The 27,268-nt window shown below is 35.3% G+C and overlaps 1 protein-coding gene across 3 annotated transcripts in view; it reads right to left on the bottom strand.

Moving 5' to 3' along the window:
• LOC106672023 (cadherin-23-like) overlaps positions 1–27,268 on the bottom strand; it is a 135,864-nt gene that overhangs the window by 41,743 nt on the left and 66,853 nt on the right. For 2 of the 3 annotated variants that reach the window (XM_014403095.2, XM_014403092.2), the window contains exon 3: positions 20,811–20,829. The exons of the other annotated variant lie outside the window; for it this stretch is intronic. The gene's annotated coding sequence lies outside the window, so the exon portion shown is untranslated. The remainder of the gene's footprint in view (positions 1–20,810; positions 20,830–27,268) is intronic. 3 annotated transcript variants of the gene reach the window in all.

The raw sequence follows: 27,268 nt of genomic DNA, 5'->3' as shown, positions 1-27,268 counted from the left end.
AATAAGTTGTGTTTATAATTATTGTAGATTATTACTTTGTGTCTCCATTTAAACTTAAAAACAAGCAAGAAATAATTATTTGGCCGATTATACATTTCGACTGATTCGTTTATTGACGTTATTCGTTTAAACGAAAGAACATTCCTGGGGAACTTCGTGGATTTATTTCTGTGGCTCCTGGGATCAGGTAAGTTTAGCTAAGAAGTAGTTGGGCGTAAAGTCCTCTTTTAACATGAAGTTAATTCTTTTGGGCATAAAAGTAAATGATATAAAAGAAATCATGGTTGGAAAATGTGATAGTTTCCGAATTTTACACTTTGTGTTGTATAATGAGACCGTGGAATAGAATAATTATTAAATCGGCAATTATGACCCCCGCTTGACAAGTAGATTAGGGAACAACCTTTCATTTAGGGCCTCTCCCACAGTTTCACTCCTATGCTAAACGAGTCCGAGGATGCCTCCACTTTCTCTGGGTGTCCGAGTGGATCCACGTCACGATAGCTCAAGTGGTAGATCAGCGGCGTATTTAGCCGATGGTCGTGGGCTCGATTCCCGCTCGTGGCACTGACTTTTTCATTTCAACCAAAACCTTACATAAAAAGATTAATTAATTGAAAGAAATAATTTGGTTAATAGACCACGAAGTATAATGGATTTATACTTTATAGTCGTTTAACGTTTATTATTACTGAATTATTTGTTAATTGTATAATAGTTATTGATAATTGTAGCTTACGATTATTAAGATTATTATTGTTAAGATAGAAATCAATTTTAAAAAACGTGAAAAATACAAAAGCTACTGGAGATGATAATTTAGCACCCATCCTTGTCGAAAATCTCTCGAGAAAAGCATTCATTTATTCCATCATACTAATCAATCACATGCTAATACTTGGTGATTTCCCATCTTCCTGTAAAATAATGAAAAATCATCCTTATTCTTAAAAATAATGACGACCACGCTCTGCCTGATAACTATCGCCCAACTCCCTAATACCCTTGCAGAGAAAGTAGTATGCAACAAATTAGGCACGTTTTAAATTAAATCGTCATTATCATGCCTTGCCAATTTGGCTTGAAACCCATACATTCTACTTCCGTACAGCTGGAAGATATGATTCTTCGTATTTTATTGCAAAAACGAATGGGGGATGAACTTATTTATGTGGAAAACTCTCTTGATTGTGTTTGGCGCAGAGGTCTTTCCTAACTATCCAGCACTAGTAATTACTTAACCAATAGAAAATCTCGTACAGATAGATGGCATAAGATCACCTTTAAGAAGTATAAGACCTGGGATCCCCATGGGTCTGTTCTTGGACCAAAATTAACATAATAACCATTATTTAACATCTTTATAACGATCTTTGCAAGCTAACCAGCTAACAACAGCTAAACTGGCTCTCTTTCCTGATGATACGGACATTTTAAGAGCCACTTATAGAGTTGATTCTGTTTGCAGAGAATTACCAGTTAGGTGGTTTAGGTAGGTGGTTTCAACATTTTGAAAAAATGAGTCAGGCTTAATGCTAGCACAACTGAGGCAATACTGTTTACTCGATGCAGACCATACCTTAATAAAGATCTCTCCAAAACCATGGGCTAAAATGTTAAATATCTTGAAATGTATCTGGATACCATATTTATTTTAGTTGCCACATTAAAACAAATGTTCAAAAGCATAGACCATCTTAAGGAGTCTTTTATCCGGTTTTTAATAAGCGTTCATGTATGGACGGTAAAAATAAAAAAAATATTTATGAACTAAATACCTTCATTAAAACGTATGGTGCTCCCATTTGGGGGAATCTAAAACCAATTTTGCTAACATCCAGGTAGTCCAAAATGCTGCTCTAAGAATTATTGCAGGGTTTCCACGCTGGACTCCGATAAACTACATGCAAGTAAACTTAAACATACCTAACTTAACAGCCCACATCTGTAGAGCAATTGTACATTTTTATAATTCATACATAAATATCCCATTTGTACATATAAAAAATCTTTTTACTTATAATATGGAAGATATGAACTACTGTATATAGACACATAAGAGAATTAAGCACAAACTGTTCGAAAAATAAGGAAAGGATAATAAATAAGAAGAAATGTTAAAAGAATTGTGTATCTACTAACATATCTGGTTTAATAAAATGATGTGATAAATAATGTGAAAATAGATGTTGTCTATGTCTGTTAGTTGATTTGTATACCATGTCCTTGAATATTCTTATTGTCTTACTTATTTATTCATGTATCTGAATCTAATAATGTGTTTTATACTTTATGGTGTATTTTGCGGTTTTTTAAATATATTTGTTCTCTGAATTATTTTATGTTTAATTAATTAATCTTTTTATGTAAGGTTTTGGTTGAAATGAAAAAAGCTAGTGCCACGAGCAGGATTCGAACCCACGACCTTCGGCTTTTTCATTTCAACCAAAACCTTACATAAAAAAATTAATTAATTGACAGAAGTAGTATGGTCCATAGACCACTAAATATAATGGATTTATGTTTAATGTATATTTTAAGAGTAAATAATTCTTACATTTAATGCATACTAGGAGAAAAAGATGAAATAATGTAACGACTGAATGTAAGTACGATATGTAATTTAAATTACTATAAATCAAATCTTATATGCAAATTCACACATAATTATTATTTGCTAATTTTAAACTTATGTTGAGGTGAGCGGCCCCAGAAGAAAAGTCCAAATGTTTTAAATGAAGCCTTTGGACTTTTCTTCTGGGGCCGCTCACCTCAACTTAAGTTTAAAATTAGCAATTGATTATCCAACGGCCGACTAAAACAAGGACATAATTATTATTATTTGATTGGGTTTTTCGAAAACTCCTAACATTGAAATGTTCAGCCCCTTGGAGACCAATTAATAAGTCGATAAACGATTACAAACAACCAGGTGAGAAACCAGTAGGCATCACGTAAACGTTAAGACACCGTTGAATTATTCATTCGAAACTTACATGCGAGGAAGAACCGTGTGTAAAAATGTTTTGAATAATTAGGGACTTACATGTAATTTTTTTTATATTAGAAAGGTTTGTACATGTTGTACATTCAAAACGGAAATCACGAATTGAACCGGTGAACTTCTTCAATAACAAAAGTTCGGGCTTTATAAATATTCCATTAGATATTCCGTTCGTAAAGTAGATATGGACTGACCTGCGGTGAGAAGCTAAAGCCCATTCGTGACTTTTACCCCGATGTGTACTGACATTTCCCAACGTGAATTTATACCGTTGCCGAGTTCTCCCAATTATAGGACAAGCGGCCTTGTTTTACGTCAAATTTATCTCGATTACATGCTATTTTCCTTTTGACTGCAAAGTGATATGAATAGGTGGGCTTATGAGAAAATTAGCAGTTATAAACGTCTCATTGTGAAAGAATAAAAATTCCCAGTTTTGTGAAATTACGCGGTTGATAACACTTGATGTAACTGTTGATTGTAGATCGATCGAAATAGGTCATCTCTGGCCAGCCTATTTCCCCTCTAACTCAACATAACTTCACCATAGTTAATTATGAATTTGTAACATTCCCGAGTGGGACGTCCTTTCAATTAAAGGATAAACGACCTTGCTTCACGTACAATTTATCTTGATTACGATTGTTGTTTTTTTTTCTTTTTTTTTAATAAACGGTCATCTTATGGAAAATGACCAGTTCAATTTCTGACCGTTACGAATCAAGAAATAATTCATGTTTTGAGAAATTACGCTATCTGATATTTGTAGATTGACCCAAGTACACCAATTCGCTCAAGGTAATCTCCAGTGGAATCATCCTTCTTGAAATTACGCTGGGTGGTCTGCAAATCGGTGTAACTGGTAATAGTCAGAGCCATCACAGGTCCGCCGGTTCTTTTCTTCTGCTTTTCGTTTAGAGAAGGATCACAATATGCTGCGGACCATTAGTTTCTTAAATTTGTTCAAACAGTAACAGATAGCTTCAGTTATATTATAAGTTCCGTACCGCCTTAAATAACTTCAATATCTAAACTGCAAAGAACAAAATTGATGATTGAGAACATAAGGGAAGCATAATTTTGTCAAACAAGAATAAAAATTATATCCTTCTTCGGCGCTTCAGAGAAACAGTGTTTCACACTAGATGGCGAGGACAGGCTCGACGTAGGTCTATGGACGAGAGAGACGATAGATTCTTCGGTCATCAGGCTCTACAAAATCGCAGCATCATTGGGAATGAGTTAAGACAAATTCGAAATGTTTCGTTTTCTTCCCGAACTGTAAGAAAAACGCTAAGGGAAAATAACCTCAGGGCACGGTACCTGGCTCGATAACCTCTTCTTACCTCAGATTAGAAAATGACCAGACTTCAATTCGCACGGGAACATGAGAAATGGACATTGGAAGATTGGGGAGTTCTTTTTACAGAAGAGTGCTCTGAATGTCAATGTGAAAAAATTAAAAAAAGCGCGGGTAAACGGCGGGAGTAACTATGACTATCTTAATACTAGGGGATAGCCCCGACCCGTGGGTCAGACAGGTCTATGAGTTGAACCGGGTCGGCGAGCGCCTGAATAAGGCATGCGCCCGGCTCGGTGTAGGCGAGTGGCCAACCAACTACACGGCCCTGCATTCGCTAAAACGACGTCTATATAAGGGTGAGCTCCACAATTGGGCGAGTCTGGGTTCCACGGGGCACGGAGTAAAGAGTTTTGCCGGCGGCGACGCGTTGGGCAACCGGTGGCTCTCTGACGATCGTGTGATCCGTCGTCAGGAGTTCCGGTTTGTCTAGGCCATCCGCCTAAGGACCAACTCGATCGGAACGAGGGAGGCCATGAGGAGAGCAGACAATAGTTTGCCAGCCGAAAGTAGGAGATGCGGGGCTGGCAACGAATCGCTTCCCATGTGCTGTCCACATGCCCATCGAGTAAGGAAAAGATCATTAAACGTCACGACGAATGCGCCGAGGTCCTTGCCGCCGGTCTCCGTGCTTCCGGGTATAAAGTTAGCGTCGAGCTCCCCCTAAGGACCGACGATGGGCAAACGCTGCGACCGGACATAGTCGCCATTAATCAAGATGAAGTACATGTACTAGATCTTGCAGTGGCATATGAATCTGGCGACGCGCTTAGCCTTGTGGCGGAGGCAAAGGGCGAGAAGTACATGGTGCTTCGCGACGTGCTCCGGGAGCGGTGCCAGAAGCCGTATTTTACGGCCAAAGGCATCGTGATCGGGGCGCGTGGGGCAATTCCAGAGTGCTCCAGGAGGGCCCTCCGCGACCTCGGAGTATCAAACCTCCCGAGGGTGCTCCTCACCATGTCACTGGTCGCCCTGCGTTCTTCGCTGGCTATCGCGTGCGATCATATGGGCAGGGACAGACGCTTTATGCTACCTGTCAGACATGAGCCGGCCAGTGAGTTGCCCCAACTGCCCCCCGGCGAAGACTGACCACGGCAAAGGAAGAGGATACACGGCTGGACCAGAGGCGGCGTTGAAGGAGGAGCGGCCGTCCGACGAGGACCACTTTGGAACCCGGAGGACGACCCGAGGAAGGACGCCGCTGACGGATGAAGAGTGCCCTGGGCTTCCGCCCAAGTAATCTTTCTGCAATAGAAAAAAAAAAAAATAGCCAAATGCCTCGTCATCTAATTAGTGACGCGCATGAATGGATTAGCGAAATTCCCTCTGTCCGTATCTACTTTCTAGCGAAAGCACGGCCAAGGGAACAGGCTTGGAACAATCAGCGGGGAAAGAAGACCCTGTTGAGCTTGACTCTAGTCTGGTACTGTAGAGGTGAGAGTTGGTATCAAATGTTCAGATGGGCGTATTTTCATATGGAGGCGCTCAGGAGAATGGTACTACCCATGGTGTATGGTTCCTCAGGGGGCCTTTCATGGTGGGTCATACTTGTTTTGGGGTGGCATTCCTTGGACTCCCGCACCGAATTGGTAATGATGCGAGGAAGACAGAATCGAAGAACATGTAACACCATTTGCCTCTCACATCGGTGAGAGATTCTTGCTAATGCAGGATAATGCCAGGCCCCATTGAGCACGTATTGTTAAAGACTACCAGAAAGAGTTTGGAATTGAGTGTTTGATGTTGCCAGCTCGAAGACCAGATTTGAACCCAATCTAACACATTTGGGACAATTTAAGCTATGAGTACGACGGCGATTCTTAGATTCTTACACCCTGTAAGAGTTGGAAGCTGTTCTTGATGAACGGGAAAGAATTCCTCAGGATTTTATCCGAAATCTTTTCCAAGGAATGCAAGAGCGTTTAACGGACGATTCGTGCCAGAGGTGTAAATACTCGGTATTTAAAGGAATAAAAAGTTTTGTTTAAACATTTTTAGTTATTTTGTAATTTATTTTGTTCTTTACTCAATATGTTTTTTAGAATTATGTAATAAAAATTTTATTTTTAAATGCCTTATTTTTATATCAATCAAAAAATATTTTGAGTATGCAAAATATGAATACACATATTAAAATTTAAGGGTTGTACATTTATTTTGTCCATCAGTGTATATGAAAGCTTATGACTACCGTTTAACAGTACAATAGGAAAATCCCAGCATGATGTGTTTAAAACAAATAAATAACTGTACAACAAGGTCAAAGTATATATGTAAGTTAAGTCATATGGCAGGGAAACCACGTACTAACTGCTATTTCTGAACTTGCGAGTTCATACTACGAGTAAATAGTAATTTCTTTTTATTAAATAAATGGTAGCAAATACTTTTAGATAATAATAAGTGTTAGATAACTCTTTTAACTTGAAATCGTGAAAATAATGGTAACAGGTCTACACACGATATATCCTAGTGACAAACATTTCAATTTAATTAAATGACCCGTATTTACAAAATTTGTAGATCTGCCTCGGATTCTGTCCAGGAAGAGCTTCTAATTTCCTCCATGATTCATTTAAATTTTCTACGCTGAATTTCAACCAATTTCTTCGTGTTATGTCCGGTAAGGCTCATCTCAGATGGTTTCTCTTCCTTGTCGACGGGTCATCACGCGAGGGTAGCCATTAAGAAATTTCCTCCCGGGTCACGACGTTTAAAGAAGAACGCGACGTTTACATTGCGCAACTTGGAGCCCAGGAATAATCCATGTGGTGCGTACTTCGTTAATTAAAAAAAATTACTTACTCAGTTTTTACATAGAACATTCATTTACATTGAAATTCAAAGCAAATAACCTATTGAGTTTAGAAAAATAAGCAATGGGCTCAAAATATACCCCTGGAGGACGCTCAGCGTTCAATTAAACAGTTTATTGATGATTAAACGTTATGTCTAAGATTATTTGGAGATCGTGAGATGCGGTCTGGTGTGACGTAGACTAGAAAACCATTTTATTTATCGTGCCAACTTTTCGATCTTTATTGAGATAATCTTCAGGGCTCAAAGTGTTTGTTTTCCGTGTAGATATGTCATTCTTGTGTGTCATATGTGTGGGCACTCTCAACACGACATCCAAGAATGACACATCTACATGGAAAACAAAGCCCTGAAGATGGTCTCAATAAAGATCGAAAAATTGGCACGATAAAGAAAATGTTTTTCTAAAACCTACGTCACACCAGACCGCATCTCACGATCTCCGAATAACTGACTAACGGTCACTAAACACCACACGTTATGTCTAAGTATTGGAATGTGATTCCGATGTTGATTTTCAATAACTCGCTAAATTTTATTAATATATATTTTAAAAAATATATTTTTCATTTGCTTGTAAATTCTCTTAATCATTACATCAGAGTTGAATTTGGCTGGAAGTCTGTCAAAGCAATGGCTTTACGAAGGATTATTGAGTGTTAGGAAAAAAATTGACGTTACCGAGTGATGATCTAGCAAGAAGATCTTTGGAATATAATGTCAAGGATATCAACAAACTAGTTGGTCGTAAAAAATTCAAAAATTGTTCCTATCAATTGGGTAATATTTTAATAATTATAGGTTAAGATTTTTTGGCATTGAACATTTTAAATGTTATAAGGAATGAAATGAAGAATATTATAATGCTATGGGAAAACCATTTATCATTTATGGCATCATATGGCAATTATGGTATTCTTTAATTTCTATTTTATCGTTATTTGAATTTATTGCATTTTGTTTTATTTTTGTTTTCTCTCTTCATTATTTTGTTTTTTCTTTCATTTATTTGGTCATATACACCTTCTCAGTCCTTTGAATTTAATTTTTAGCAATTTTGTTCACTGACATAACTCCTGCGCTGTTACAAGCACTGCCTTTAGGTGACAGGCGAAATGTGCAGATTGGTTAAACGCACTTTTACTTATGGTTTTATTATTTTATCCTTAATTTTTTTCACTATTTCTGTTTTTTCTTACTGTAGTACTGCACTTTTCGCAAATAAATTTATTATTATTATTATTTAATAGAGTGCAAAGATTTCTTAACAGAATAATCTTTGAATTGAAGGCAGATTTGCTCAATGATAGGAAAGCATTTTATTATGTTTCTATAAAAACAGGATTATTTTGAGATTTGCCAATAAAAATGAATAGGCTGTATGTGGATGATAATGCTCATATAACAAAATTGATGATTGAGAAAATAAGGGAAGCATAATTTTGTCAAAAAAGAATAAAAATTACTTTTATTCTCTTCGGCGCTTCAGAGAAACAGTGCTTCACACTAGATGGCCAGGGCAGGCTCGATGTAGGTCTACGGACGAGAGAGACGATAGATTCTTCGGTCATCAGGCTCTACAAAATCGCAGCCTCATTGGGAATGAGTTAAGACAAATTCGAAATGTTTCGTTTTCTTCCAGAACTGCAAGAAAAACGCTAAGGGAAAATAACTTCAGGGCGCGGTACCTGGCTCGAGAACCTCTTGTTACCCCAGATCAGAAAATGACCAGACTTCAATTCGCACGGGAACATGTGAAATGGACATTGGAAGATTTGGGAGAAGCTCTTTTTACAGAAGAGGTGAGAGTTGGTATCAAATGTTCAGATGGGCGTAATTTCATATGGAGGCGTTCAGGAGAATGGTACTACCCATGCTGTATGGTTCCTCAGGGGGCCTTTCATGGTGGGTCATACATGAGTGCAAAGAGTTCTTACCAGAATAATCTTTGAATTGAAGTCAGATTTGCTCAATGATGGGAAAGCGTTTTGTTATGTTTCTATAAAAACAGGATTATTTTGAGATTTGCCAATAAAAATGAATAGGCTGTGTGTGGATGATAGTGCTCATATAATAAGATGCAATGCCCTATGCACTATATGTCCTAACGCCTTTGGAAATTTGCAGCACATATTTTTTTGTTTGCGCAGTATGTAAGGAATTAAGGAAGCATCACCTTAAACCATTCATTCAAAATGACGTCAAGCCTAAATGAAAACACTCATGAGTGTTAACAATACGTAACTGGAAACAAATTTACGATATCTGTTATTTTACAGTTGAAGTGTTCAAATGGAGATCGTTTATTGTAAATGAATACCAAAATAAAATTTGTAAAAAAATAATAATCCCCTGTCATTGTATAATCTCTTGTAAACTCAAACCTCAATGTTTACTGTGTAGGTTATTATTAACTGTTGATCTTTAAGGTTTATTTCAGTTACGATTTTTGTTAAAAACGAATAAAAAATGTTTTGTTAAAAAAATGATAAGTACTATTTTATTTAAAGTGTTTTTTTAAATGTTATTAAAAGTAATTACATACTATTAGTTTGTACCAGCAATTCCAGACGGAATATACTTATCTACAAAGCAAATATTTTTTCTATTCTATTCCATTTTATATTTTTATTCTTTTATTTTATTTATAATATTTATGTACAATTCGGACTAAACGTATTAATTACCTAGAAAGTGGTTGTTTATTTATTAAGGCATTCACGGAATTTGATATTGGAAACACCTGCATCTGCGCTTTCAAAATTAAAGACGATGGATTGCTGATTATTTGGAAATCGTGAGAACACTAAACACCACACATTTCTGGATTATTGTTTGCAAAAATAAGGACACCAAGTTCTACATTTATTTTATAATATTTCACTGTAGTTCAATTGTAGTTCAACCAAAAAGAAAAACATTATAAAATTAATACTATAAGCACGAACAATGGTAGAAGACACTCATCATCAACAAATGTTATTAAAAATGAAAGATTTTTCAGTAATGTATAATCATTTTAAACGGCTCAATTCAAGTCAATGTATCATTCTTCGTAATAAATTATAACTAGTAGTATAACATTTGTGCCGTTACGTCGAAGCACGGTTCAGAGAACGGAAGGATGAAACACACTTGTAGGAAGATCTAATGGGCATTATGAATTCTTTAATTTTGAATTATATAAGTACTGAAAGTATTAAGGAAATATGCCAGGCTTACGCTCTCAATAAACTCAAATAATTAACAAATATAGATTAATAAATAAAAAATATAAGCGGTAGTAATAAATAAAAAAGAGAGATAGATAGATAGATAGAACGAGAGAGAGAGAGAGAGAGAGAGAGAGAGAGAGAGAGAGAGAGAGAGAGAGAGAGAGAGAGAGAATAGAATAGGCAGGGCTAGGATTTTAGTTCTTCAAAAAAAGTAAGAAAAATCTAATGGGTAGAAGTGAAGGCTGATTATTTAATTACACATTTAAAAGTTACACAATTGTGGGCTGTTTGGAGAAATCTTTACTAAAATTTCAGTAGCTATTAATCGATCGATCAAAGAACGAACATAAGATTTCAAATTATTATCGATCGAACCTGTTAAGATAATCAGATTTCCGAGACAAACAGAAAAAACTAAAACTGCCGAGTTGGCCGTAAAAGGTACGCACCCGCTATGATTATAACGCAATAACTCATGAAAAACGATTTCGATCCGTTGAGATAACGATAAAAGTTCAATTTCTAAACGGTATAAAAACTCAACAATAACCATCGTCGTCGTGATAAAAAAAGAAATTAGAACAATATAGGTGGTTTTCACAATCAATCATGTTAAACCGTTAATTAATTTGGAAATAAATGTTTAACAATTAAAACGTTAATTGTTCGCAGCAGGACACGGTCTTTCTCTTTTCTAATTTATTTAATCTTTATACAACGAAAACGACATTGTGCAAATTTCGTCCTTGCTATTGTCGGCTATAAGGAAGTGATTATTTCAAAAGGCCTTATTAATTATATTGACTTAATGATTCATTATTATCTTTCATCTTAACGATTTCCTTCAAATTCTGTTTAAAAAAACTTAAGAAAAAATACTTTAGGGTTTAATCTTTATTTCTATAATTGATGAATAGATATAGGATATTATTTACCTATATATAGGGTATCCCGTGAACAGACGTCCATATTTGTATATACATATATCAGGAGGTTATTCTACATGTCTAGTCTGAGTCTGCTAGACTCCCTCAGACGGTTTTGAACCATGAGGAACGTCTTTCTTGCTCTGTAATATATACTGCATATACTGCCGATTTGTAAACTTTGAACATATCTTAAAGAAAAGATGGTAGTAGTAGTAGTAGTCTGATTCTGAATTGTATTCAAGATATTTCCCTTTTCATGTTACTTCAACCTTTCACAACTTTTTTACATAAAGCCCTCGTTTACATAAAATATTAATTCTACTTTTTATTACATAATAATAAATATAATAACGAATAGATATAATAAATAATAGTTGTCATAATTTTTTTGATCACTTCCTATAATAAACAAATCGGTATTGTTAATGATTTTGCTATGTACTTATTACGTATACACTTATTACGTCTCAACAACATAGATTTTTCTAATTGCTAATTTCTAAGGATCATAATTTGAGCAGTTTTTTAGAATGTAATAAAATATAATTTGAATGAATTGTAAGCTGAATTTTACAAAAAAAATTGTAAAACAATTTACCAATACATTTTTCGACAAAACAGATTTTTCAATTTTTGCGTTAGAAAGTGAAATAGGCAATGAAAAGCAACTTACAATAATTAATAATTATTAATAAAATTTATAAACATTTATCAAGAGTAAATTAACTTTCATAAATGAATAAATAATAAATAAATTATAAAATAATTAATTTAATGATTTCGCTATGTACTTATTACGTCTCATCTCAGATTCTGCTAATTGCTACTGTTAATTTCTAATGATCATATTTCGAGCTGTTTTTTTAGAAGGTAATAAAATATAATTTGGATGAATTATAAGTTACTAAAAATAAATTTTTCGACAAAACAGATTTTTCAATTTTGTGTTATAAAAAAATTGAAATATGCAATGAAAAATATATAAGCATCTTACAATAATTAATAAGTATTAATAAAATTTATAAGCATTATCAAAATGAAATTAACCAAAGGTTGCCTTGAAGAACCTTGTATATCCTGCAATACAAGTAAACTTCTAGAACTTAAAACAAAAATGGTGAAAAAAAAAAATATTAGACAAAAGCAAGCGAAAAATATTAGTTATTTTATTAATTAGTCATTAATGTTTTTTTGATATATTGAGCCTATGGTTACCATGATTATTTGGCATGGATTCTTTTGACAGTGATCTTTTAATCTTACAGTAGTAGCTTTCTTTTGTCCAAATGTACGATTTTATGCGACGATAAAGTTTTTTTTAATAATACACAAACCAAATTTATTATAGCTAATTCTGAATATTACCCTAGGAAATGCCTGGATTCACTTCATTCGGGTCCGACAAAAATCGAGAAAGTTTCATAACCGAAGAAGGAAACGCCTGAAATCATTATCAGCCACCTGGATGAACCTTGGACGGCTTTTTACGATAATCGGACCTTTCGATTTCTCGTATGCAAATCGGCCTCAAGGGGTCAAAGGGCGAACAGTTAGCAAGCAGATAAAGAAACGGACGTAATTCGTTGAGATTTCATAAACGCCTCGGGCATCCCTTTTGCGCTAAACCTGTTTTAAAAAAACACCCTCCCTGAAAAGATAATCTAACCTTTTGTTCGTTTCTTCGCGTACCGGGCAACTTATCAGACGCAGATGCGGGGAAAATCATCCCGTTCGGCAATAGTCCGATAATGAGTTTTCTCCCCTGTTATGAAACCAGTATGACCTTTCATACGGACCCTGGAGCCCAAGAGCGCTCCCCGGTTAGCCCCTTTCAGAAAATGTATTATTTATTAACGCTAAATTTATGCGCCGAAAGGAAATTGACGGCAAACATTTAAATACGCACTCTCTCACAATTGGTAATCTGAGAACTTTCTTTGAAATCTTTGTTTCTCACAAATAGCAAGCAAGCTTTTCTCCTTCAAAACAAAAGTGATAAACAGCAAGTTCGGATTGAATTGAAGGAAATTCTAACATGTTTCTTCTGTGAACTCGCAAAATTGAATTAACCTCACAAAATGAGATAACGATTTGTATTGGATCGAGAGTAAATCCGAGTTGCTCAATTCGAGAAATTCAAACACGTTTTCCTGATGGAGTACTAAAAGTATGTTAACGTAATGTTTTTATTTTAAACCAATTTTTTGCGGTAAAAATAAAAATAAATGTATTTATATAGATTGGGGGGGGGGTCCGTGGGTGCAACGGTTTAAGCGTTGACACGGTGCGTATCACTGTAAGGTAAAGTTCCCGTGGCCCTGGATTCGAACCCAACATACTTACAAATAGGATTTTTTCAAATGCACCGGCACACCGAGGGTTGATATCACCTCTGTGGTTGCAAGCCCACGTAAAAAAAATATATAGGGAGTGAAGACAACATTTTTACTGGTACATAAACAACATATCCTTTATTTCTAATATAGATACTTAGGAGTATTCTCCTCAAGTTTCAGCTCACATAATAATATTTAAAAAAATTCATTTACAAAATAACAATAGCACTTTTTCGAAAAAATTATGATCCAGCAACTTAATATAAAAATGTATGCAATAGGTTTGATAGAGAAAAAAGTAGAGACATGAGGATTTTTTTACTTTATTTATTTTCATCTACAACTACATAAGTATTGCATGCTGTGACTGTAACATTACAGGTGCTGCAGAGAAAGCTACTCATTGGCAGCCGCTCGGGATTAATAATATGATATTCATCATTCAACAGGTCTCTTATTCATATTATTTTCCGTCGCCTTCGTGGTAATTGCGGAAATGAAATAATCTTATTTGTGTGATGATGATTTTGTAATTTACTGTGAAAACGTCTGTAATATGTTTCGATGGTTTACGTAAGAGGGGCAGAAACAATTAGTTGTAAAATTTTGGATTGAAAAATTTTGGATTGAAAAATTTCCAATCTTTGATTGTTGGAATATTTGGCCGATCCATAAGCTTGACCCTTGTACATTCAAATAGCTTTGAGTAGTCTATAAATGTAAGTTCTAAACTCAGCTTGGATTGAGGCACAGGCTCATTGTATAAATGAAGAGTGGAAATTCCAAACGTTCTAAGTGCCAATTTCCTCAAAACTGAAATTTTTTTCTTAATTTGTTCTATGTGCCATCGCCAATAACCCTAATAATGTTCTCAGTGCCAAACCTCTTTAAAAGTGGTTTGTTGCCTTCGTCATAGATATCACGGGTTTAAGTGTGGGACATATCATTTTTCCAAAGTTTCTATGTGCCATGGCGTATCAGCCATTTGGAGAATCAGAAGTTGGATCCTGCATTTTACGTATAGTGAATTCATAGGGCATTTTCGGCAGAAAAAACTGGTTATGTGGTCAGATAATTGTGCAGGCCAAAATAAAAACCGCACCCTTATTTTTTTAATGACGATTTTAGTACAACTTGGAAATTTTGAAGAGATTGTTCAGAAATTTCTAATAAGCGGTCATAACTGTTAATAATGTGATCGAGACTTCGCCATTATCAATAAGTGGAGAAGGGTTTCCAAATGTTTCACTCCGACAGATTTACAAAATGTTGTGGCATCAGCTAAAATTGCAGGGGAACCGTTCTCCGTAGTAAACATGGAACATTCGTACTTTCTAGACTTGAAACACGCCTGTGACTCTATATTAAAAGTATATTTTCCAATTACAAAGGCTACTATGATAAAAGTTTCCAAAGACTAGTGGAAACGTGTTAATGTACTAACAAAGGGGCTATACCTGATGATAGTAAAAAAGTTTGTATGTCATTGATTCAGAAGCCATTCCTGTCGGAAGGCAAGAAAAAAGATTTTTCTTCCATGCTGAATTTTTTGCCAGAAACTAGTAAAAACTATTATCCAAATATTCTAAATAATTAAATCTTTAATTTATTATTAAACGTTACTTTCATATATTAAATTATTTAAGTTTAACATGTTCTATGTATCAATATAGTTTTCATTTCTTCAATTAAAAAGTTTGTTTTTGTTTTTCATTGCACTAGCTGTAAAGGATATGTTCCTATATTACCAATAAAATACATTTTAATAAAGTTTTTGAGTTACCATTTGACTTACGCAGTTTTATTGCTTTCCTGAAAAAAATTAAAAGAAGGCACTTAGAACAATTGGAATTTCCACTCTTCAGATATGTTAGGACAATTCTTACGGCGGAGAGTAAAGTTTGACTTTGAGGTTACAAATATCAAAATAAAGGTGGTATGTTAAAACCTTATTTTCCAAAGATTGCTCCATTTTAGAATTGTTGACATACAAAGAGGGAAGCTTGTGTAGAAGAGGGGTGACCTGTCAATATGGCGTGTCATCTGCCTTTGTGCCGGTATGTGCATTATCATTTGTGCGGATGTCAGAAGTAGAAATAGTGTACTACAGCGGAGCGAGTATTGACCCTTGTGGTACACCTGCAAGCAGTCCTTCATTTCAGAAGTTTCTGATGCCTAATTTATTACGAAAAATCTCTCCTTGAACATATGAAGATTAAACAAAAAATAATAAAGCACTTTTATAGTATTAAGCGACGTTTATAAATGTGTTAGTATGTTTTTTAGTACAAAATTCTCAATGTTAGTCTCAAATATAAAATTAAATCGTTTATTCAAATCAATCAAAGGATCAAAATCTTAGTTAGGGTTGATTTGTCTTGTAAAATAAGTGCATTAGATAGTCAAAATTATTTGACCCCTATCTAAAAATTCGGCCATTTGTTTTAAAAATGAGTCCATTTATTAACGTTAATTAAGACTTTCGACATTTAGAGAAATGGTTTGAGGGGGTGATTCTTGAAGCTTATTTCCTGAAGATGGATGAAGAGATATTAATTGACATTGAGAAATGCGATCGTTTTATCAGCAACCATCGGAATCGCTACGACTGCTAAGACGCTACGACATTAAATTTAATTGCCAAAAGAAAGTAACCCAGTAAGTAAAGTAACCCAAGATAAACCAAATGGTAATTTATGTCCCAGCTCCTGGAGTCAAAAGTGCAAGAAAGCGGTTAATAAATTATAGTAATGTAATCAGAAAAAAATCCAATTTTCTTCCTGTCTGCCGGACTTCACGATGCTTGGGGTGGGCTTTGAACTTGAATCTCGTACCCCTTCCAAGAAAGGCTCGTGCCCGTTGGAATTTCTCTGAAGACGTGACACCAATTAAATTTCAATTCGGCCGGCCAGTAAATCAATCCAAATCAGATCCTGATCCACGGAGGGCGAACTGTGCGTGACAGAGCTTGCCCGACTACCTGTAATTGCCTCTTTCCACCGGATGAACATTTTTAAATAGAGATTATAGTAATATATCTGTCTTTAAATAGTGAGTTTTGTTGCACGGTATAATTTTGTAATAAATAAGACAGTTAATTAGAACATTAAGTAAATTGTGAGCGTAATTTGAAAATTCTTGAGGAAGTAAATCGGATTATCGCTAATTCTGTCAAACTTGCATTGTTATTACTTATACTTGTTTAAATAGTTTCAGGTCTTATAAGCCATAATCACCGTCATATATCACCGGATATCACTGTGACTAGACTTCTATGTTTGAGGTGATGTATATATATATATATATATATATATGGTTTATATCTATCCTGTAGTTGACAACTTGAGATACAAATTAGAAGCTAACATTTTAGGATTTTGCCTTAATTTTAATCTAAAAGCAGAAAGTCAGTAACATGCGTGAAAGACCAGAAAAAGATGTACAAACTCAGAGGTTCGGCGATGATCTCGGTGGTTTGTCGGCTCCTGAACTTCCCACATTTGTATTACTATCATGGGACATAAGTGACTATCAAATATGCCAGCATAAATTAACCACTGATTGGTGTCAAACAATGACAAATTAGAGATGGTGAATTTTTGAAACTGGCCTGGAACATCCAGCGAGATTTGGTGGACCAAGAACAAAAACCATTTTTTAAGTAAACGGTGTTCAATGTGAACGAATATGTTCGCACCATAAAAAAATGATCTATACAACTGTTTCGTTGTCAGATATGTCACGCCTTCGCCATCGATTTTAAATTATTACCATTAAACTTTTACTTCAGTCGTGCTCAGATGGGACGGCTATGAGTTGTGTTTCGTAACATTCCGGCTCAACTAACATTAAAAACACACATTTCTAATGTTTTAACGAGTACGAATTGCCAAGGCAATGGGACCTGGCCCGAATAATGTCCCGCTCACGTATCCCTTTTCGAAAATCGTTCGAAACAGGGCACGTTATCCAGTCGAGCGGAATCCTGTCAGATTAACGCTGGCTGAGAAAGTAGGATTGGTGGGCTTTGTCTACGTGTTTCACGAAGGGTCATGCAAAACATTCTCCTGAGGGGGAAAAGTAGAAAAATGGGCGGTCCAGGGCGTTACGCCCGCGCCGAGCCTTCCATGACTCGAAGCGTAATCGGCCCGACAAAGAAATCGTCAAGTCATAAACAAATGTTATGCAAATCGTGTTTTCATTCTGTTCAAACATGTAAAGGATCATTAATACAGGCACAGATCACGCGTGTCCTTTCACGCATTTATGATTATTTCATATCATGATCATTTCAGCAGTCGAACCTAAACAATATAAGAAGTTTCCGGGCCTACCTCCCAACAAAATGTTTGTATTTGTATGATTTAAAGTAGAATATAATAAACTCCGAACTTTTATGATTTAAACGACATTTTTATAAATCGCATAAGCGAGTCGTATACTGACTTTTGTTAACCTTTTAACGCATGAAGGCATGATATTAATCTTTATGTAAGGTATTGGTTGAAAAGAAAAAGTCAGTGTCAAGAGCGGGATTCGAACCCACGACCTTCGGCTAAATACGCCGCTGCTCCTGGTCGTGGGTTCGAATCCCGCTCTTGACACTGACTTTTTCATTACGACCAATACCTTACATAAAGATTAATTAAATGAAAGAAGTTAGTTGGTCAATCGGACCACGAAATATAACGGGTATGAAATTAAGTTACATTTGGTTTCGGTAGGTAGAAGAGGTAATTTGTTTGACCTGTTTAACCACAGATAATGAGATTACAAATATTGAAGAAGGTTGTAAGACTTTATACAATACATATAGGCATACGGACAGAACTCCCTTCATATCTGTGAGTGTGTCGTTTCAAAGTACACGTTAAAGCAATTATATCTAAACAAATAGATGTAGACAGATTGGTAAAAAATATGGACAAAAGGAAGAGGAAATTAAAGAGAGAAAAAGCTGTGAGGAATTTTGAAAGATAAAAATACAAATACACAAATTTAACAAAGGCAAACGTATTAAGTCACTGTAGTAAAACAGATATATGAGTAGGTAAGTAAATAACACTGATGTTAAAAATAAACAAGGAAACGGATGAAGAACGTGAAAAACAAGGAGAAGAGGAGAAATGCATTGATAAACGTACAGTAAATAGACAGAACCAATGAAAGTCACCAACAGAAATCTTATTTTCATGTATATAGTAAAATGCGCACCACAAGGGGTGATAGGGATAGGGATGAAAGAGGTAGTCACCAGGCCTTCTGCACTTCGACCTGTGTAGATCTATTGTGCTCCCACTTGTGTGGTTTTTTAACTCACTGGTCAACTTCAGATTGTTAATCAACCTCCATAGCATTGACAGCTGCTACTTAGTGTAAAATCTTACTTGTGGCTTTTCATGTCCTAGATGCAAGAAACTGCACTACATAGACATTCACCAAAACATAAAATGTGTTCTGCGGTCTCCTCCTTCTTCTGGCAATATCTGCACATGCATGTGCTTTCTTATGTGGCTGGCTGGCTGTCCAACCAGAATCCTGGTTTGGTTGCAGTTGCCTTCCAGTAAGTCGTTTGTAAGTTTTGCGGATGGCCCTTCAATGAATCACTTCACGTGACTCATCCGTGAGGTATTGTTGCACCAGGTTTTGGACTCATTAAGGATCCATGTTGAGATGTATCCTCTTTTTTGGCAAGATGCTAGGTCCAGTAGGTTTCAGAACCTAGAGAGTAGAAATGTGTAGAGATTAGTGACCGTTAATCGATAGTTATTCAGACATCGTGAGACCACCCGACCACATCTCACGATATCTGAATAACTAGAGAGTAGAGTTGGCTCTCGAATTCCCAGGGGCGCACCACAAAGCAAATTTGTATAAAAGATCATACAATTGTACAAAAAAGACAGTGGGATATCCTGGGTGGTGTGTAGCTTTCATGTCTACCACTTTGACGGTGTCGTTCATTCGCACCCGACTGTACTTATCAGGGATAAACCGTTTAACTATAAACTTTTACTCGCATGTTTTTAAGTCGAGCATTGGAACAAGGAGATGATAGGTTATGGTCAGCAGCTAGCTGTTCGACCACTTGGGGACCCATCCGACCATCACGATGTTTGGCCCGTTTCGTCTCGCTCAGATGAGACCTAACTGATACAACACACAGTCGTTTCAAACAGGGCGGAACAAATGCGACGAACAATTACAAAGAAACTTAACTTCCTTGCGTTTAAACATACGACGAATTGATTTTTCTATCAGATTCGTTTGTTCGAGAACTAAGACGAGGATTCTTAATTTAATATGTATTGAATTCCCAAGCTGGAATTTTGAAAGAAGACCTGAAATTCGGTTTTTGAAAACATGAACACTTTCATTTGGATTTGAGTTTGGCGGTTGTTGGCATTTTTAAACATGACATGTAACTTTAAATGGCCTGAAGAACTTTCAGTTTTGAAAACCATCATTTGATCCTTATTTATTTTCAGGAATGTATAAATAACGGAAATTAATATTTAGACATTTCACAATGAAATATAACTAAACGAGACCCTTCAGAATAGAGGTTGTTGTCAGGGAGAAGATTTGAAAGTTTTGACAATCTCGACATTTGAATAATAAGGTGCGCCATTTATGAATGGAAATGCAATTACATGGAAAAATGAAAAATCTGATGCTATGTTATAGTTTTTCCCTTTGAAATGTCAGAAGTCAAAAATGGTTAATGCACTAACGGACACGATGTCCTTAAAAAACGGCTGAAAAAAAACTTTTTTGGGGTTTAAACCGAGCTTTCGGTAAGTACCATCATGTACCATGGCTTCTTCCATTGTTGAATTTTCAAAAAGTTTAAATTTACTGTTGACAAGTTGAAAAAAAGTTTCTTAAGCGAGATGATGTCCTTTGTACTGAACCTCAACATTTCTGTAAATTTAAACTTTTGGGAAATTCACAATGGTTGAAGCACTTATGATGATGGTAATTGCCGAAAGTGTAGTTTAAATCTTACAAAGTGTGTTCAATAATTTTGTGATTTTAAAAAGATTCCGGAATCAATATTATTTATAACTTCGGGTCAGTATCAACCCCCAACGTAAATTAACCGAAATATCATAGTAAAAATCAACATATAATACCGGTGTTTCTTACCTTCTTGAGCAAGCGATTTCTGAAACAAAAAAAAACCAAATTTATAAGAATTATCACAATAAGTTAATCACAATACTTCTACAAATAGGATTCAAATTAAAATATTACACTTTTAGATAATAAGAATAATTTAAATTTATGACCAAGTTTTAAAAATCTTGGAAGGATTATGATTATGACATGCTTCACTAGTTTCTAGTCATTCTTCTTCCATTCGTGCCCAGAGGCATCCACTGAGAGTAGCTCTCAATGAAGAATTATCACAATGGCCTGGCACTTTCACCTTTTCTCTACAAATCGATTAGGTGTGGTCGTCTTAATTAGCTTGACGATCATTGTGACAAAAAGCGAGAGAGGACGGACCCTGAGCTCATCTTTTCGTATTTTTGTTATTATAAAGTAGATATTGTTATATGAAATTAGTATTCGGTTTTATTGAAAATGAGCGATAAACAGTTAAAGATCGGATCTATAAAAGAGGCAAACTCACCAACATTTTTATTCGTCATTCTCAAAATTTGAAATAAATGTGGTTATAAACTGAGTTTCAAGAAAATATTTTATGAACGCGTTCCAGATACAATTTTACTCGGTCGTCAACGCATGTCATTATTAGTAAATTTTCAATGCAGGCTTGGTAAAAAAAATGCTCGTAATAATCATCATTTTTCACTTATGGCCTAGTAATGAATAAATTGTGTTAATTTCCATTTTGCTTCGTTTAGTATCTTTTTTTCATGAACATTAAACATAACTACAGTAAAATATTACAGAAGAAATTGTTAGAAAGGGGCATATCAACAAATAAACCTTACATTGACAATTGATGGACAAAATTACTGTACCACACTTAAATTTTAATGAAAAAAAAAAACGAAAAAAAAACAGGTAAACGCTTTTGCATCCTTGGAAAAGATTTCTGATAAAATCCTTCAGGAATTCTTTCCCATTCATCAAAAATAGCTTCCAACCCTTCTGGGTCTGGGTTTCGCCATCGCTTAAGTTGGTCCCAAATGTGTTCGATTAGGTACAAATCTGGACTTCGACCTGACAACAACAATCAATTCCAACCTCATTCAGGTAATCATGCACACTACGTGCTCTATGGGGCCTGGCATTATCCAGCATTAGCAAGAATCTCTCACCGATGTCTTTAAGTATGTCTTATATGTACCTCTGTGAAGTTAGAGATCTTCCTCGCACAACAACCAATTCGGTGCGGGCGAAATCCCACCCAGGAACATCAATGACCCACCATGGAGTACCACCTGAGAAACTATATACCATGGGGAGTACCTTTCTACCGAGCGACTCTGAATGAAATTTTGCCCATCTGAAGATTTGAGGCCAACTCTCACCTCATTTGTAAAGAGTACTCGTCCCCTATCTTCCAATGTCCAATTGACATATTCTCGCGCGAATTGAAGCCCGCCCATTTTATGATCTGTGGTAAGAGGGGCTCCACGAATCGGCTGCCGGGCCCTGAGGTTAATCTCATAGAGCCTAATTACAGTTCTGGAAGAAAAACTTTGGATTTGTCTTATCAAATTTCTTATTTCATTTCCCGTAATGCTGCGGTTTTGTAGAACATGGTGACGGATGAATCTATCGTCTCTCTCGTCAGTAGACCTTGCTCGACCCTGTCCTGGCCTTCTAGTGTGAGGCCGTGTTTCTCTGAAGCACCGAAGAACCTCCCTATTGTAGAGTGATTTACAGTCATCAGTCTCCTGGCTACTTCGAGCTAGCTGTATCCTTCCTCTAATACATACTCCTGACAGTATCATACTCACTCAAAAGCCTGACTGGAACCATTGAAAAAGGTTTAAGAATAAGAATAATATTAAATGAAATCAACGAAGAAAAAAGATTAACTGAAAGCATTATGTACTGTTTATTTTGATTACGATAGCTCCTAATTACCTGTAGTTAATGTAGAAAGTTAATGGATTTAATTTATATTAATTTAACTAAATCATTGAGTAATGCGTTAAATTTGTCCATCAGGGTATAAGGAAACACAAGCTATCAACGGTTTTTACAAATTTCTAAAACTTTGAGCATACTGATTACTGCTGTTTTATACAGTATATGGTCTCATTAGATAAGTATCAGCTTTGTTCTTGATTTATTTCGCGCAACCTCTTATGTCCAATGCAAGACCTAAGACTAGACCAAACGAGGGCCTTTACTTTCTGAAGTGTTGTACTTAAACTCAACATTTACTTACAAGGACTTCAAGAAATTTTAGTTTCACATTCACTGAAAAATTTAATAAATTCCTAAGTCTTATTGTTCTTTGTATTGGATATGACATATTGTAAAGAAGGCGGGGAAAAGATCAATAGCATCAAACTGTAGATTGATTTATATATGTATATCATGTCAAAAGAACCAAGAAATTCAAGTTTTATTGTCAGAGAACACGGTAGTATTAACTTTCTTAATCTGACAAAAACACAAATCAATTCAACGTACAATGAAATCCCACGACACACAACGTAATATAATGACAGACCATATTCTCAGACACACTAGCAAAGATTAAACAGTAATATCTACATAAATGTAGAAACAACAAACATAAAATAACGACAATGGTTACAACATGATAGAATACGTGATGCCAGTTGTACATACTATTAACATAGAATGGCTTCTTCCTGAAAGTATTTTTTTCTCTCTCGAGACAAGGTTTTTTTAAATTTACGATTCTTAAAAGGTATTTTGCTTTCTCTGGAAGAATTATATCTTTGTTATTTTCACAGTAGGTTTTACTAATTTAATCAAACTATAAATGTATATATATATATATATATATATATATATATTTATTTATATATATATTTATATTCCGGGACCTCGCGATTTTTTATTTTAAAAATATTAGCTCTACAGTAGGAAAGCTGGGCGATCTTTCCTTTTTGATAGAGCTTCTGAGAATCTATTATCATTCCTAATTGAACCCATACGTGATGAAAGAAGGCTCTGCAACTCATATATATGCACACGTACCTACGTAGTAGCCTAACCTAAGTTTGGCCGGTCTCAAAATACTAGATATTTCGCTGAGGAACCGACATCATTCTCGCTAATAATGCATTCACCCTATACATGCGTATATAACAAAGGGAAAAATAGACCAGAAGTTATTTTAGAACATTTTTACAAGTAGAACCCACGATAGGCTGTTGGTAAGATCTTGGGACCTTATTCACAGAAGCCTGATTTATACACACACTTCATTAAACTCTTTACTATATTATGCATTGCTTGGACATTTTATCTGTGAACTGTAATTTTATATAACTGAAATAACTGGTTTTGTATGAAGTTTTGTAATGAATTTTTTACTTAGCAACATAAACCTTTTCACTGACTTGAGTATGGGATATTGCCCTATACCTAAGTAAGTATTTATTGATGGCTATTTTATTAAAATGTCTGCAATGTAATTGTAGATTAATGTTTTATAAACTTAGATCTCACTATAAGTCTATATGAGTAGCAAAGTTTAATTTTTTTGGCGGTTGATTTTAAGTTTATTGTATTTGTCAGGTGATCTCCGCATTTCATTATTATTTTTATTTTTATTTATTTCTATCAAGATTATTATTTTTGTTGTCTGTTTTAAGACAATCCCTCAGAGGATCTCAATGACTATGAGTGTGTCTAAGAAAAGAATGTATAATATTATTTGTACTTGTGTTTGTTAATAAAGAGTTTTATTATTATTATTATGGGATATTGTCTATATACGGTAGAACTGGTGTGTCTAGGATGATTCGATATTATTTATATTTTCAAAATGTATTGCAGCTGAGAAGATTAAATATTTGTTAGTTTCCTCTGAGACTACATTTTATCAATCAAGGTTGTATTACATAATCTTATAAATCAAGCCAAACTTTAGTTTATTTTGTAGTTTCCGATCATTCTGGTCATCAGTTTTCGATACGTTTCGCCATCTTCGGTGGTACGTTTAGGCAATCTACCCAGCGGTCCGTTCAGTCTTACTTTTTTCCAAACTTAGACCAAACTGCAGGTTTATCACCGCACAGACCACAACAGAATCTGAAAATTACCACTGAAGATGCCGAAACCCCCTTGGCGGACCAAAACAGGGAGTATAGGCAGACCAAAATGATCGGAAACGATAAAAATACAGGTTCATCACCTTGCACCACAAATAGAAATGTCATACTTTAGTTCATTATACTTGATTTCAAACAGCTCAACTTTTTATATTATCTAGGATTTTATTACTGCATCAAATTATATTACCGGTATATTTATCATTCTGCACCCTTGGGGTAAAAGTGGATAAATCAAATTTTAATAAAATAGATAAGTGTATATTTTTGTCTCTTTAGATCTGACAGACTGTGCATAATTGATAAAGCTGAACAGGAAAGCAGACAGGGGGAGAAGTAATAGGAAAAGGTTACTAGACGTATAATTTTTAGGTTTAAAGTTTAAAATCGTAATCCTGAAAAGTTGTATTTTAGGACTTATCCAGTTTTGCCCCAAGGATGTAGAATTAGTTCGCGATAATTATGAGCCCAATTTCCTTATTCCCAGTTTCCTCTTCTCCGTGGTAACTAGTAATGGAAGCGTTCAGCTGCTTAAATGTTATTTTATATCATACACTTCAAGTCTGCAAGACTTCTTCTTCAGGAGTGTATTTACTGAATAGTATGTCAAATATGATTTCTCTTAACGTTCTTCTTAACGTCTACGGTGTAAGGATTCTATTGTCTGGTAGACCAGATGGATCGGAAATCAACCAACTACAGGTTCATCCCCCTCCCCCAGGACCCAAGAAGAAATCCCACAATTTGATATAACTAGCCAGGGTAAGTTACTATTAGGTACATAAACTTCTGGACAACAACATAATGCCAAATCACAAACGACTTAACAAAAAACATACACCGAAAACGCAAACCAGAATAATTACAATAGATAAAACTGCAAAATTTTGCTGCACTATCCTAGAAAAGGAGATAATTTATACTCTTTATGGCTTATTCTAATCTTTAAGAGTTTTACGAAAAATGTTTTATTTAGAAACTCTGCTCTATGTATTCGAATACTAAACTGCGTTTTAAAGATAGATGAACTAGCATGATTGATCATGATTAAGTCAACAGATTCAATTTCGTCATTTAACAGTTCGGTTACGATTACCGTCTCATCCTCCTTTCACGATACTTCTCAGAAACAATAAATTCTTATTATGCAAAAGCATTCTCTCTTATCCGACTGTTCGAGTCTCCGGTGATCTATAAGTTCGTGACCCCCGAAGATCATGTCCTATTAGCTGGGGTGATCTGTTGTCTCGAAGAGGGCTTAAGCACGCTTGCACAACGTCAAAAGTGGATCTTCGTTTTACGTAACTTTCCTTTGGGGTTCTTTGTTTTCCGCAGCGGAAACGGCCCTGTTCGAACCTACCTACCTGTACTCATTAAGAAAAGAAATTGTGTGTCCGCCGTTTGTTCTATTACGCCAGTGTTTGCAGAATCGGGTTCCCATTTCGATTAAGTTACATGCTATAACGGGATATTCTTTATGGTCCGTATAGTCTTCTATACTAGATCTTTTTCGTTTTTCAACCATGCTTTCATGATTTCAGTGGTCACGTTTTCACATTCACTGCCGTTGCATTATAAACTACAATGTATTCAATCCTTGCATAAATACTTTTATGCTTACAAATTTTGAAAACACATATTTTATTTTCTGTACCGAATAAAGTAATGACAATAATACCTATTTCGCTTGCTTATAATGCTCCCTTAAAGGCGCAGAATAAAATAATCCAAATTCTGATCTATACAAAATTAAATTTTTCTCACAAAAAGTCTTGCTTTGATTGAAGACCTTTATAAGATGCTTTTCAATCTTTTTCTATGTCACATAAAATCTATCAAGAGTGAAATCTAAGCAGATTGAGAAAAACAAATCACTTTAGTTTTAAGCCATATTAAAGCAAATCTGCAGGTGATCAAGGAAAAACTAGTATATGCTTATAGGAATTTTATCAATTCACATGATCCTCATCTATTAATTCATTTAATAATATTCAAGCTAGTTATTTAGTTAGTGTTAGTTGAACCAGTACTGGATCGTGGGTTTTAATATTACTCAAAAGCGTTCTGGCTTGGTACCATTTTCAGTGAACACCTCCGAATGCTCTCTGGGACGAGACCCAGTAATTCAGTGCAGGTTCAATTTGTGTTCACCGATTGGCAGAGCAACAACTCCTTGGACTACAGATGTTGAACATTGGCGAGCAGTTTTATCATCAATGATCATCATCCCTCCTCCTATTTTCGTTGTGCGATTTAGGTAGAATTTGTTTTGGTGTGATTTTATTAATGTTTTTGCTAACACTATTTATAGTGATTTTAATTCTGCCAATATATGCTCTTGTGTAAAGATATGTATACGGCCGAGCC

This window comes from Cimex lectularius, unplaced genomic scaffold, assembly GCF_000648675.2.
Source record: "Cimex lectularius strain Harlan isolate CLEC.00 unplaced genomic scaffold, Clec_2.1 scaffold169, whole genome shotgun sequence".
NCBI lineage: Eukaryota > Metazoa > Arthropoda > Insecta > Hemiptera > Cimicidae > Cimex > Cimex lectularius.
This window is presented reverse-complemented; position numbering and strand designations above follow the sequence as displayed.